The sequence below is a fragment of the Crocodylus porosus genome, unplaced genomic scaffold, assembly GCF_001723895.1.
Source record: "Crocodylus porosus isolate Cpor-Errol unplaced genomic scaffold, CroPor_comp1, whole genome shotgun sequence".
Lineage (NCBI taxonomy): Eukaryota > Metazoa > Chordata > Crocodylia > Crocodylidae > Crocodylus > Crocodylus porosus.
Genome location: NW_017728914.1, coordinates 27,835,966 through 27,851,143, shown reverse-complemented (window position 1 = coordinate 27,851,143; position 15,178 = coordinate 27,835,966).

Genomic DNA, 15,178 nt, shown 5'->3' with positions numbered 1-15,178 from the left:
ATATTAGGAAGAACTACTTCACGGTAAGGGTGGCCAGAGCCTGGAATAGGCTGCCCAGAGAGGTGGTGCTCTCACCTTCCCTGGAGATCTTCAAGAGGAGACTGGACAGGCACCTGGCTGGGGTCTTATGACCCCTGCCACCCCAAGTGCTCCTTCCCCCCCATGGCAGGGGGTCGGACTCGGTGATCTGTCTAGGTCCCTTCTGACTCATTGATTCTATGATTTATTTTATAAGTACAACGATCATAGAAATGAATTTGCAAAGGCCAGTCCTGTATAAGTACAGCACAGACCTATAAGCTTCCTGAACCAATATGTTCAAAAACAGAAAGTAAAAGTAGTTTAATAAATCTGTGTCTAGGGGTGTTTATTAGGGCTGTGTGAGGCTTCAGTCGCTGATTTGATTCAAAGGAGATTTGGCCTGATTTGGCGGCTGAACCTCAGAATCCAAATCTAATTGGGAGACCCATTAAAAAGTTTGAATCGAATCCAAAGCCTTGGAATTGATTCGGAAAAGATTCAGAGATTCGGATCAGCCAGAGAGAGGCAGCACAGTTGGGCGGCTGCAGGTTCTCTGTGGATCCTCTGGCTGTGCCTGCCACTCCCTGGGCGGGGGGAGCTGCGGGAGAAGCCCCCATGGAGCCAGGCAGGGCATCCAGTGGGACTTCTCCTGCAGCTCCCCCAACCTGGGGAGAGGCAGGCACAGCCAGAGGAGCTGTGGGAGACCCAGTAGTCACCTGGCTGTGCCTGCCTCTTCCTGGCCGCTCTGAATCAGTGCTGAACCTCTGATTCTAATTTGGCCAAATTGAATGGGGGCAGTGATTCGAATCACTGAATCGGATCACTGTCCTCTGAATTGGCTGAATCTGAATCTAATACTTCCCTGTTCACACAGGCCTGGTATTTATAATTCTTCTTGGGGTGGGGGGGAAGGGGGATTGAGGTGCTTTAATTAGAACATCTCTGAGAGCCCCTCTAATTAAAGCATCTGGAGCATCATGTGTATCAGCATCCCTGCACTGAAAAATGGCTGCAGGGGGTGCTTTAACTAAAGGTCATTCGACAATCTTTAATTAAAGTGCCCTCACCATCATTTTTCAGTGAAGGGATTGTGGTACATAAGATTGCTCCAGGCACTTTAAAGTGTCACTGCCACCATTTTTCAGCACGGGGACACTGATACTCATGATGCTGGAGTCTGCTGGAGCATGGTAATTACCATGCTCCAACAGACTCAATTCATCTGCACTGTAATGACAGTGCATCAGAACAGCCTTGATGTACATGTATAGGTACCTTAGGCTCTTAAATAAGAAATCGGGTTTTCTAAAGCACTAAACTCACACAGCTCCTATTAATTAGATGCTGAGCACTCCTGAAATCAGGTTACCTGTTTAGGAGCTGAATTATGGATTTAAGATCTTAACTTCAGACACCTGTTTTAAAGACCTTCATGTTAGTTTTTAGTGAGACTGTATTTTATTTAAAATGGCCCTGCATTCAAAACAACCTAGAAACAAGATATTCAACCCCAAGTATTTAGTCCTTACATAGGATTAGAACGTTTGACATGTATCCTGCCCCTTTGCCCAATAGTTTAGGTTTAGGCCCCATTTGGTTGCTTTACTTCCTGCCCTCCCAGTATAACACCTCTGAACATGTTGCTGCTCTTACATAAGCCAATGTAAATCTTTTTGTTGGCAATGTAATCTTGATCAGGAGGCCCTTTACAGGTGTTTCATAGTCGAGTTGATGGCATTGGTTGTGCTTTAGCATGTAACAGGGAAGTCCACAAGAAGGTTGCCGTGGCTTCCAATCCTAGTGGACATTGCTCCCTTACAGCTCTGCCACGATGCTGCATGTGTAATAGAATGCCATAAGGCCATCAGTAGCCCATACCTCCCAATCAATAAGGACATTGCTATGCTAGATATTCTCAAATCTAGAAAACCATTCTGGAAATATGCCAAGAAGCTTTATGGTGATAACAGGAGCATTGAAGAACAATGGAAGGAAGTCTGGGCAAATACCAACCTGCTGCAGAAACATAGCCTTTGTGATCCTAGAATCCGCCACCTGGAATTTGACCTACTGAATTTGGTCCTTCCTGAATCACATTCAGACACTTCATGGGAAATTTAGATACCTACTCCATAAATGGAGAATCAAAGAGAGTCTGGGTTGTGGTGTGATTTTTCAGATGGTGCAACACATTGTGAACGATTGCCCAATTAAATCATTTAATGATGATCTAAAATCAATCCATGCAGCTCCCTCTGAAGCAGTCTAATGGTTATCAAATGTAGATACTAATCTATCTATGTTGTAATCCTAAAATGTCATATGAGAGAGAGAGAGAGAGTCTTTCTGTTGCCATCAGCAGGAGCAGAATCAGGCCTCTGGTAATCAGTTACCAGCACGGCCAGTGCTAACCTCTCCACAGAAGCAGGGAAGAGTTGGTTGCTGCAAACAGGAGGTGAACCAGCCATTTTTCCTGGAACCTCTCCATAGCTCTGCCTTCTATGAGCATATTAGTTTTAGGCATTTCAGGAAACCTCCTGCTGCCTTTGAGACCCTTGGACTACTTGAGTGGCCAAACACAAGCCAAAACCTGCACCAGAATGGCAGGAGGATAAAGGCTCGCTGTCTGGAGAATGGTGCTAGTGGGCTGAACAAACCTCCCTAGGGGCTCAATGAGACCAGTGAAGATCGAGGAGGAAGAGTTAGCTAAGGTTCCCAAGTGACTTTTCCTTTCCTACCCCATCAAAATTTTCCTCAGAGAATCAGGGTTGAAGTTGGGAGGTTATTTGCAAGTGTGGGTGAAAAAAATTGGCCCTTATCATTTTAGATCATATACTTGTCCTTGTGGAGGGACCAGAGGAAGGGAGGAAAAATGGATAATGCCTCTTGTTGACCCATTGATTCTTGCTGGTCCTTGCCTTTGAGAGGGGAAGCTATTGAGCAGCATGAAGGATCTGACCCTAGTTTAATAATTTTCATTCAATTTTTGTTGTGTAAATAATTTAGTGAATGTTCTCCCATAATCTCTTACCTCTGCTTCTGTACATTTATTCCCACAGTCACCAGTTTAATCACTTATTAAAGCTGGATTTGTATTGGTGGATAAATATTATTTTTAAGCTCCCAGACAGAAGCATATCTCTTTATAAATTCTTTATCGTATTTGTAGAGAAATATACTATCTCTTTGCAATGTAATTAACGATGTCACTACACAATTAGTTTATAGGATTTATTAATACAACTATTAAAGCCAGCTAACAAGCTCTGGCAATCCCTGTGTGGATTTTAAACCACAATGCAGACAGGCATAATAATAAAAGGAAAACTTTCTCTATTCTCCTGAGAGTGAGAATCCTGGATCTCTTACACATTTTTCACTGTATTTAAATTTAAATATCTGACAGTGGTTCAAACCCTGAGACCTTTGCTCAGTTTTTACTTAGGCAAACTCCTGTTGCCTTATACTGAGTTCAAGCCCAGACAGAGGGTGTGTAGTGAAAGAAGGAATGCCCAAGCTCTCTGACAGGACCTGCATAAAATGAAGTAGAATACCAGTCCTCTCACAAAGGCACTACTTTGTTCTCACTTTGCTGCACGGTCCTAAGCGAAGCAGGGGAAGTAAGGCCAGTTGAACATGTATAGAGTGCTGAGCTCTGCTGTTCTTAAGCACATCCATCTTTTGGATTCCACAAAAATAGCAGGACAACTATGAACTGATGGCCTGCTAGGCTAGGGCCAGACATTACAAATAAACCAGTTTAAGTGATCAGAAGCTGGTTTAAACCTGTAACAGAACAGATGTTCAGTGCACATAAACCAGTTTGAAAATGGCTGAAACCAGTTTGAGATAAACCCTGTTGAATGAGGTATCAGACTTAACTGATTTGGGTCAAACCAGTTTATGCTATGTCTGTCCCAGACCCCTTGCTGGTTTAAGTTAAATCAGACTCCCCCAGCATCCCAGCATGCTTTCTGGGCTGGGTGGGGCTCTCTGCTCCACAGCAGAGCTGGCCTCTCCCCTCTGCTCCCTGGTTGGAGCTCCAGCAGAGGCTGCATGTACAGTGGGGTCTGCCTGGCTTCCCCTTGCTCCCTGCCTCCCCTCACTACTCCCTGCTAAGCAGGGATTCCCCTGCCCCCTCTGCCTTACATAGACACTTCAGCATTAGCTAGCAGAGCACTTGCTGGCTGCGGTCAACAAAAGCAGAATCAACAGGTAGCTGGTAATGTCCCTCTGTTTTCTTAATGGGGTGATAAACACTGAGTTATCAATTCCCTGCTGGGCTGGTCAGGGGCGGGGGGGAACCCCTCCCTAATCGGGGCATCCTGCCAGGGGCTTGGCTCCCTCTGCTTAGCACTGTAGAAGGGAAAGGAGGGCTGTTTTAGTGTCCCCCCAGCTTCTAGTCTGAGCCACTGCGGGCATGTGCCTGCATTTCTGAGATGTCTGCATCGTCACAAACTGATTCAGGCTAGACTAACCTGCAAAGATTGAATCAATTCAGGATCAGGCTTTTTGAATGCCTGTCCCTAGCCTCAAAGAGCTAATAGTGTACAGCTTCATTCTCTAAAGCAGGTGAAATACTGACATTTCATCTGGGTTCATGTGGCTTTTTCCTGCCCCACCTCCTGAGCTCTTTGCAATGCTTGATCAAATGTTTTCATTGCGTTTTTCTTTGAAGATGAAAGAGAGCTCTGATCTGTCAATTGTATGGAGGGAAACTATTAACATCAAGACTATTTTTAAGGTATTGCATAGAGAAAAAAGCATACAATAGACATTACATTTTAACCTACTCAAAATGTAATGTCTGCAGCACTTTTATGGTGGCATTCCATGTGTACAACAACATGGCAAGGGTGGAATTTGACCCACTTATTTATGCCAGAAACATAACCTCTCCAGACTTAGCTGTTAAGATGTTCTTATCATTGGACTTGTTATGCCCCTTGGAAAACAACTGTTTATTGTGGAGCATTTGGTATTCCCGTTTTTGCTCTGTCTGTTGTTCTGGCATGGGTTTGTATATTTTAAAAGAAAATCAATAGTGGGTTTATGACACTGCTAGACTGTGGAAGAATTTAATGATTTTGGTGAAATATTTGAAAATGTTGCAGCTCTGTTTTTACTCATGGGTATCGCAAAAATATGTATGGGATACACAGCAATCTTATTAAACCAAAGCTTCTGCCACATCATTAATCTGTGATGACCTAAAAACTGAACATAAAAATATTAATGTTTTCTAATGTTAAATGAATTAAATTCTCACTGAAAGTGGTATAAACTTAGCTCTGAATGCATTTGGATGTTTTTTGAATCGTAAAGATAATAAAAAATCTTGACTGTGCTCTTTGTCCTGCTCCAAGGATCTGGTGGCAGAGGAAACATGCAACCTTTTCTTTTTTCTTTTCACTTAAGATTGTGATATTCAAGAAAACAGGCAATTACTCTCTTAAATGAAAAGTAAAAGTTACACAATGGCAGTAAGTGCTATTGAAGCTCATAGCCAGGCCTAATTTTGTCATTAAAAATTGGGTTGGGATTTGAAAGTCACAATTCAACCTTTGGCTGACATTACAGCAGTGAAATAGGACGGTGTTTTTATTTTACAGTGGGCTCCAGGGCATATGGTGGGAGCCAAGTTTGCAGAGCAGTCAGATAGAAGCAGCAGAATTTCTCAGAGGTAGAATACCAGCACACGGGGCTGAACAGGTGCTGGCTGGCAACTTGCTCATCTCCATTATTATCCTCTCCTCATCTTCTTTTACTTTAGTGACTCGCTATGATCCTGCAAACAATCCCTCTCTCTCACACGGGCACACTCACACACTTAATTTTAACTGTGAATGAACGGGGCTACTCACATAAGTAACATTAAACAAGGGTCAAGTAATTGCAGGATCAAAGGGCTAGTTCTCATCCCTTTAGAGTCGCATCCTTAATCACAGGGTGGGGGGTTAGTTATTGTACATCACCTTTCCCACACTCCTCCCCTTTGTGAGTGCAACAGCTGTGCAGAACTGAGCCCCTGCCAAGTCAGAGAGAAGAAGACTGGAACCATTGCAAAAGTATGTAGGACAATTCAAAGCAGTGAGACCCTAATATGATTTAAAAAAAAAAAAGGCGTGACTATGGCCTCTGAAAATCGAGTCGAGAGATTTCTGCATAACTGAGTATAAAATGGAGATAAGATTATTTTGCATGGAAAGGGTTAATAAACAATTTGTAACATTATTTGAACTCTCTGGTTGCAAAGGACTGTCTGGTGTAAGTACAAAGAATTATGATTATTTTTTATTAATTACATTTTGAGGGATTAATTTACACATTTGATTACCCAGTAAAACAGATATTTTCCATTAATAGGAGAGCCTATATCTCTCAACCTCCCCAGCTGAAAAGACACCACTGTTAACACATCTCATCATGTTGAAAATAATCCTCTGTGATGGTGGTAGATTATGTCTGAAGCACTCTGGTATGCTAGCTGATCATTCAAGTGTATGGTCTGTGAAGAATCAAACTAAATGAACACATCTGTACCCAGCAGTAATTATGTCTAACAAAAGGCCATAGAAAGAGATTTTCCTGTGAATAGTCACCCATAGCTAACTTCTTGTTAATTTGATACAATAAACAGGGTAAATCAACTTTGTGCAAACTTTAAGGTCTTCTCACTTCACTTCACTTCACATACATCACTCCTGGAGGAATAGTACATCCCCTGGAAACCTTTCTGCAAGTTGCTCAGCAAGGCCATTAGAGGAAGCATGGTATATGTAAACCTATAGTATCTCGTTATGAAAGCAAACGTGGAAAGAGCAGAGCTTGAGTAGAAAGCTTTTGTTTGTGGAAACCACGAAATGTTTACCCGCGGTGGGAAACAATTTGCACCGTTTTTCTAAATATGGCCCTAATTCTGAGGTTGGATTGGTTTGGCTTTCCCTGAACTGGCTTTTAGGAATCTGTCCACACCAGTCTAATGGTAGGGTCAGGGCCTAAATTTAATCTGAAATAGAGGGATTCTGACATGGATTGTAGAGATGCTCACACTTTTTGACAAGCGTGCAGAAGCCGAGTCAGTTTTCAGGGCAGGCACCATCATTCCTCCCTCGCATGTAGATGTACGTTTGCTCCTTTTCTCCTTTTATTTTCAAGTACGTGCCCCCATTTGGATGAGAGCTACTTTGCCATGTATCATGAAATGTCACCATGTGGGTTTAAATTTTCCATTTAGAGGCACAGTAATGGTTATTTTCAGAAGAGTATTATTCTATTGTCTTTTTCTGGCGAGTTTTGTATTTTAGGGGATGAGTAAGTGCACGTTTATGCTTTCTCAGTGATGATGGTGGTGGATAGCTGAAAAAAGAGTTAATAGATAGTTATTTGAAGATTCAGGTTATTATAGATCATCTAACATCGAAGAAATGACTGGAGTAAAAGCATTAAAAATAAATAACAATCATAACCACTGTTGCATGCCAGAGATGCTTCATATGGGGTCTGATTTCCAAATTAAGAGATCAAAGGCAAACTTCTGGCTTCAGTGGACTTGGCATGGAGCTTTGCCATTGACTTCAGTGCTGCCAGGTTTTTACTCCCAAATTAGCTGGAGTCAGATATAGAAAGCCCAGTTTTCAGCCACTAGATTTTTCTTCTGTAATTAGACTGTGCTTGGAGTAGTACGGATAAATGGCCATTTCAACAATTTTTACACTTACCATTTTAAAGGCAGAGTAAGTTTACATACCTATCCAGCCATGCAGGGAACTAACATCTAAGTAGGTCAACGAGGAATTATACACAGAATTCTTGGTAGAGATGGGAAATGCTTTTGAGATACTGTGGTATTTTAAAAACTAATGCCATTAACAAGAAGATAGATTTTCCCCGAAAGAAAGGTATCAGCTTTGTAAGTACATCTGGCTCTGTGAACCTAGAGTTAGTTTAAAAATAGTTTTGAGGCATTATATGGTTAGTCTACACTATGTTGTCCATTTTTGATTCAGTAGCAGATTGTAAAACAGTTTTTAATCTCTAACTTTTCTATCCAGGGTTATTTAAATTTATTTTCTTCATCTGTTAATGAAAATTTTTATTTCATTTTACACAGCGCTCCTCAAAGAAACACGTTCCTTGAACTCCACATTTTCAGAAGAAAAGTGTATAGTTGCTAATATCAGAAATGTTGTAAAATTAGAATATAATGCCTTTTAAAATGCTTACTTTCATAATTTAATTTTCTCTATTGTTCATTTTAATCAATGCGAGATGAAACGGGAGGCACTTAAACCTTCCAAATACATACTGATTGAACTGAATTACGAGGCAAAAATCCCTTAAAGAACAACCAATTAGATGATAACAAACTTTAATTAATTGGAAGATAGGATTTCAAGTTTAAGCTCTTCCTCAAGCAACTCTCATTTACGGGAGGTTTATTTGTTAGAACAATAGATGGGTAAAGAAAAGAGTATGGAACATGCATCTGTGAAAATTTAGTTAATTCTAAATGACATTTCACTTTGCTGACTGTTTGAACCAGTGAACTTTTGGTCAACATGCCCATGGGGGAAGTATTTGTAGTCGCAGGCAGCAAAAATGTTAGGTTTGGCATCAGAGAAATAACTTATTAAGGGAAGGGACTGTCCTGAAACTAAGGACTGAAAAGACTGCACTGTGACTTGCATCAAGATCATAAAAATAGACCTCCTTCTAGCAGTAAATAGGAATTTTCAGATTCAATTTCTTGTCTTCTTTCAGCTCTGTGAGGTGTTACTGTCCTCCTTCCATAAATTCCAGCTCATGCAGATGCCAGCAGCCTGTCTCCCCAGCTGTGCTGCCCATCACAAGCATCTTACCCTTTGTTGTGCTCTCCCAATAGCTCCAAAATTGCTTTTAATGCTAGTTCTTCATACTCTGATTATGGCCTTCAGTTAGGACCCAGCTACATCTCCGACCTGTCAAGGCAGCTGCGTGTGCCTAGCACAAAGCAGCTTATGAAACACAGCTGAATATCAGTGGGGCTGGAAGCAAGACGTTGCTAGCCAAAATCATTTAGATGGGGAACCGATTGCCAGCTAGAACCTTTGTGATACGCAAATTATCGTGATAGCCATCTCAAAGAAAATTCAGGGAGCACAAAGTGAGTGGGATATCGGCTGATCGTTCACTAAATGCTTTTCAAAGAATTTCAAGCAGCAAATAATTTACTAGAAACTGGAATCTGTATGAAGATAATATGTTCCAAAGGGCCAAATTCACCAAATAACTTGATAATTGCAAATTGTTCAAAGCATTTCAGTAAGGACAGAATTAAACAAACTAACCCTTCTGGCTTACAACTTTTAAGTGGTCTGGTGGGCTAATAAATTGCCTTGTTCTTCCCCTTCTTCACCGAGTGTGATTTTGATATTATGTCAAATACCCAAAATAAATAGTTCCTGAGACTGCAAGAGGGAAATGACTTTGTAAGAGCCCTGATTGCACCTAAGGATATGTACAGATGTTCTTTGTAGACAGCTTACTTTAAGCTGAGAGATCATAGGTTGGGAGTGTTTTGTGGACATCTTCACTATGCCAGGAGCTGCACTGGGAACCCAATCTTAGTAACTCAGCAAGGGCGGTGCCAGACTTTTTCCTGGCAGTGGGGCTGAGGTGGGCTAGACAGAAAATTGGGGGGCTGTGCAGATAAAGGCGAGATATGGGCCCCACAGACCGGACTGGGCCAGGCTGGGCTGGTCCAGAGTGCTGCACCTCTGCAGGCTGCAGGTGGGAGCAAGGCAGGCTCAACTGTGTGGGGTAGGTGGCAGTGGCAGCCTGGGAGGTAGGCAGGGGGCTTGGATAGGGGTAGTTCTGGGATGAATGGCTATGAGAGAAGGCTAAGGCAAATTTTGGGATGGCTATTAGGGGTGTATGAAGCAGGCCATATTCAATTTGGATTTGGATTCGAGCCGATTCAGGGGACAGTGATTTGATTCAGATTACTGTCCTGATTCAGTTTGGCTGAATCTGAATCTGAAGATTCAGTGTTGATTTGGAGAATCGGCGATTTGGCCATAGTCACAGCTTTGTGTTTTTTCTACATACCTCGAGGTACCAGGTGTGGCTAGTGAACACTGAGATGGTGGGGCAGATGGAGCATCCCACAGGAGCACGGGGGCCCCCCTGTATGCTTGGTGGTGGACTCAGAAGTGGACTGGAGAACTTCCAGTGCACTTTGGGGTCTGCTGCCAAGCACACAGGGGACCCCTCCACACACCCCTCCTGGCTTGGTGATTTGTCATGGAGGGGACCCTGGGTGTCCCCCCAGACCCAGGAGGCACCAGTCACCGAGGCATGGGGCAGGGTGGGGGTCCCCCGCACACTCCCTGGCAGACCTAGAAGTGGACCGAAATTGCTTCTGGCCCACTTTTTGGTCCACCACCAAGCACGCAGGGCCCGCCACCTCTGTGCTGGGGACTCCACCCCTGCATGCTCCCATGGGCGCTCCATCTGCCCCACCATCGCAGCATTCACGAGCCGCCTATCACCTTGAAGCATGTAGAAAAAACACAAAAAACTGCGTCTATGTCCGCATCATCGAATCTCTCCAAATGGAATCGGAGGCTTCCAATTCGATTCGGTTAGATTAATGGGTCTCCTGATTCAATTCAGATTCAGAGATTTGGCCACCGAACTGGGCCAAATCTCCTCTGAATTGAATCGGCGACTGAAGCTTCACAGAGTCCTAGTGGCTATAGCCCTACTGCCCTTGTATCTCAGGGTTGGGGGAGGAGCAGGCAGGATCATGTGATGGGCATTGATGGGTCTGGGGTGGGTTTGTGGGGTTTTAGGGCAAGTTGTCTGTCTGGGGTGAGTGGGAGTTAGGATGCTAAAAAATAGCCAGGAGGGGGGAGGTGGAGCACGGCCCTTGGGACTGGGGTGAGCAGCTGGGCTTTCCCAGCCTCAGGGCTGTGCTCCAAATGTGTGCAGCTGTTTGGTAGGTTGGGCTAACCATTCCCAATCCAACTTAGTTCACCTCTTCAGTTGAACTAAGCTAGATGCCCAATTTGCCATCTGCCTCTACATTCCCCAGAAATTCTTCCCTGTTTGTGAACAGATGAAGAGAGCACGGCCCCTAGTTAGCCTCTCCAACACTTGCACCAGGAAGTTGTCCCCAACACTTTCCAAAACCTTCTTGGATTGCCTGCGTGCTGCTGGATTGCCCTCCTAGCAGATGTCAGGGTGACTGAAGTCCCCCATGAGAACCAGGGCCTGCGATTATCAAACCTTCATTAGCTGTCTGAAAAAAGCTTCATCCACCTCATCCTCCTAGTCCAGTGCTCTGTGGCAGACCCCCATCATAACATCACCCTTGTTGCCCTCTGACCATAACCCAGAGATTTTCAAGAGGTCTATGTCCAGTTTCATACTGGAGCTCTGACCAATCATTTGGTTCTTTTACATAAGGTGCAACTCCTCCTCTTCTCCCTGCCTGTCCTTCCCGAACAGTTTGTACCCATTCGTGACTGTACTCCACTCATGTGAGGTCCTACCACGTCTCTGTTACTCCGATCACGTCATAGCTTTGTGGCTGGAAGGACTTGCAATTCTTTCTGCTTGTATCCCAGGCTCCCGCATTCGTATACAGGCATCTAAGGTAAGTAGCCGATTTGCCCTGCTTTCTCTGGAAGAATAAGAAGGCCTCCCTTGTCCCCTCTGCTTGTGCTTCCTCCAGGTCACCTCCTTCCCCACTTACCTCAGGGCTTTGGTCTCTATCCCATGGCGAACCTAATTTAAAGCCTTTCTCACTAGGTTAGCCAGCCCATCTGCCTTTTTTTGGAGAAGACTTTGTACACTTCATCACCAGCACTTGCAAAGTCATCCTGAAGTGCTCATCTTGGTGCAGTATCATTTCATTTTTATCTTTGGTTTTATACTGAGCAGCTCACACTAAGGTCCCTTAACACCTGGGATTCCAGCTGTAAGACTTTCACCTTGTCCCTATTCTCCCACACTTGATTCTGAACCTGAACTGTTTTTATGACAAGATGACGACAGTCTTGTCTGTTTACAGTTAATTTGTTCCGACTCTGGAGACATGGACGAAAGGCTTGGATTCCCAGTGCTGGAAACATCCCCTGGCACATTTTAAAATCTGAAATGATGTTCATTTTCCGTGAAACTAGCTATTCCACTTAGAACGCCACTGTAGATTTCCTTTACAACAGAGTATTTAAGATGCATCTCCCCTTCGTGTGTCCTTGTGTTGAGAACTCGTCACTACATTATGGAGAAAGTAAGAGTCTGTATTTTAATCCTTCTACCTTAGGTAAACTGTATTTTGCCCACTTAGATACTTTTGTGATCATTATGTTTACAAAGAAAAAAGGTTGAGTCCTGAGTATCTTTTGCCAATATTTTACTGACTGAAATGGGATGACATACATAAGAGTTAGAGGATATATCTTGCTTTGTACATAGCTGAAATTCAGTAGGTCTTTACAATGGAAATTGCTAGTATTTTTATTCTCAATTTGATAAATGGGATGCAATATGTCTAGTGGTTTGCAGAGCCATTGCAGAATGTCTAGGGAATGTAATGAGTGCACTGACCCTATTTTTAATTCCTTAGAAAGCACAAGGTTTTGTTAAGTGAGACAAAGGACAGTTAATTCAGGTTTCTAGTATTTATCAACATGTTAACAGGTGCAACAAAATAGACTCTTGATTTGGAGTTTACCATCAAATAAAAATACATAGTTTTTGCAGTGTCACTTCCCAAGTGAACGCAAATAGACATGAATATTCATAACACCATGGATATGGTAGTGATAGCACTATGCACCTGCATAGGTTCATCAAGTGCACTTTATAAGAACTCTGTAAATACTGAATGGCTCCTATATTACTCATGAATGGTTCATGGTGGTAATTATTGTAGTTGAGAAGTTTATGAGCAGATGGGATTTTGGGGGAGAAGAGCAACAAGTGCACTGAAGCAACCCAGCTGTTCGGTTACGTCAACCAACATGATCAGATTCATCTCGCGCCTTCAAACAAAGTGATGTTTGTATTCACACAAAATGACTCAGAAGATAGAAGAAGAAAAATCAAATCTTATCTGCAATACAGTAAGGATATAGAGCTTATTTTTGTTTTTTTCAGAGCAGCATAGGGACAAACAGCAATGCCAATCAGGAAGTCAGACTCTCTGAAGATGGTAAGCACATGATTCAGTTTGCAGGAGGGCACGTCTCACACCACTGTTGAATTTGATTCAGACATTTCAAATCGTGACCAAATTTCCCGGTACAGAATCTTAGTTCTGTAGTATCAAAAATTGCTTGTGCAAATACTTTTTATGTTATCTTTAGGGTAATTTTGGGGAATCACAAGCCATGGTCAAGAAAATGGAGGAATGCTAAAACTGAGAGACTCAAAAGAAGTCTCTTTTCCTAGATTTTCACACCTAATTTAAAGAGAAACTGTTGTTTCCAATGTCGAAGAGTAATGCCTTTCTGTGCTTGATTGTGAATCCCTTGATTTTGTTGGTAATTGTTCTTGTGCATAATTGTTCACAAAATAAAGGATCCAACAGGTTCCCAATCTGCTCCACCAGCATTAAAGCCTAAATTTTCATATTTGCGGACATACAAAGGCGCATGCCTATAAACAGCATGTCAGCATGAAGTTTATGGTTGAATTGTGCTTGTGGGGAAACTGGCTACTAACCCCTTTTCTTTTTTAAGTGTTGCATTCATGTCTAGGGATAAAGGTTGTAGCTGTGTTGGTCTAAAAAGCAAAAGCAGTCAGTGTGATAGAAATGATGCCTTTTGTTAGACCAACTACATAGAGAGGCTCTCCTGGGCAAAGAAGTGCTGTTGTGTTCAGGCTGCTCTCCAAGTATGCAAATTTGGCTCAAAATAAAAGGTTAGAGCAGGGGTGTTAGTTGCTCTAATAAAAGGCATTGATCCAAGCCTAATTTGCATAACCTGAACTTTTTCCAGCCAGGAGAACTTACACCACCCTCCAGCTCTCCTGCGCAATATAAAGCTTCATTTCTACCTGGGAGACATTTTACAATCTTTGCGTTCTTCTTTGCCCAAGGAAATGTGCATAAGCCCAAAAGCTTGCAAATAACAACATTTTCTTGCAACTATCTAGTTGGTCTAATAAATTATATCACCTCTACCACACTGACTGCACCCAGTTCTAGCCATTCTGTTCTTACTGAAATATGTAATGAGTTTACTTTTGCTCCCTTTCTCCTTGTAAATATGTCCTTGAGGATTCAAATTAGTTTGTCCTTTAACTCCAGGAATCTTTAAGTCATGGTAAGATAGTTTTTTTCCAGTCTATAGCTGGTGGAATTACTTTCCTCAGTGACTCAGCACTGGGGAAAGAAAGCAGGAAGCAAATCTCATGGCACTTTTGTGGAAAGTAGAAAGTCCTAACAGAACAGGCAGGGCTGTATCCTCTGACACCTCTTAACCCACCGTGGTAGATGATAAGGAGAGCATGACACTGATAGATCACTCTAGATATATCCTGTACACATGCTTTCCCTCTAAAGTACCCACTCCTGCCGCTGCCGAAGACAGGATACCTGGCTCAATGGGCTGTTGTTCTGACCCAGGATAGCACTGGGTTCTTAGGTTCTTTGCACCACCTTCCTTTGTGTCATTAAAAGATCAAATAGATCAGAAATGGTAAGTGCCATAAGTGTTCCTTTTTTAGCTGACACATTGGGCCTCTTATACTAGCAGGTAGGATATTTAAAAATAAATAATTTTGTTTTAATATTCAGTCTCCAGTCGTCTGAATTATTTGATGCACATAATATGGCATGTTCATTGTTCTTATTTAACAGCGTATGTGTTTATTGTTATGCAAGGTTTATGATTACTCATATGAGTGATTGTCTAAAAAAAAGTTGTTGTTAAACGATGCTTGGAAAATAAGTTTTGATAGTTGGGCTGTTAAAAATACCGGTGGGATCAGGGATCAAAATCCATAGAGATTTAAGGGAGTGGGGAGCAGAGATGGTGGTGGTTGATGGCTAATTAAATTCTACAAATGCTGTTCTTGTCCAAAGCAAGGTAGTAAAGCTGGCTAGCTAGGGAATAATATAAAAATCAGGTTTTAATTATGGCAAAGAACAATTAATGCAACA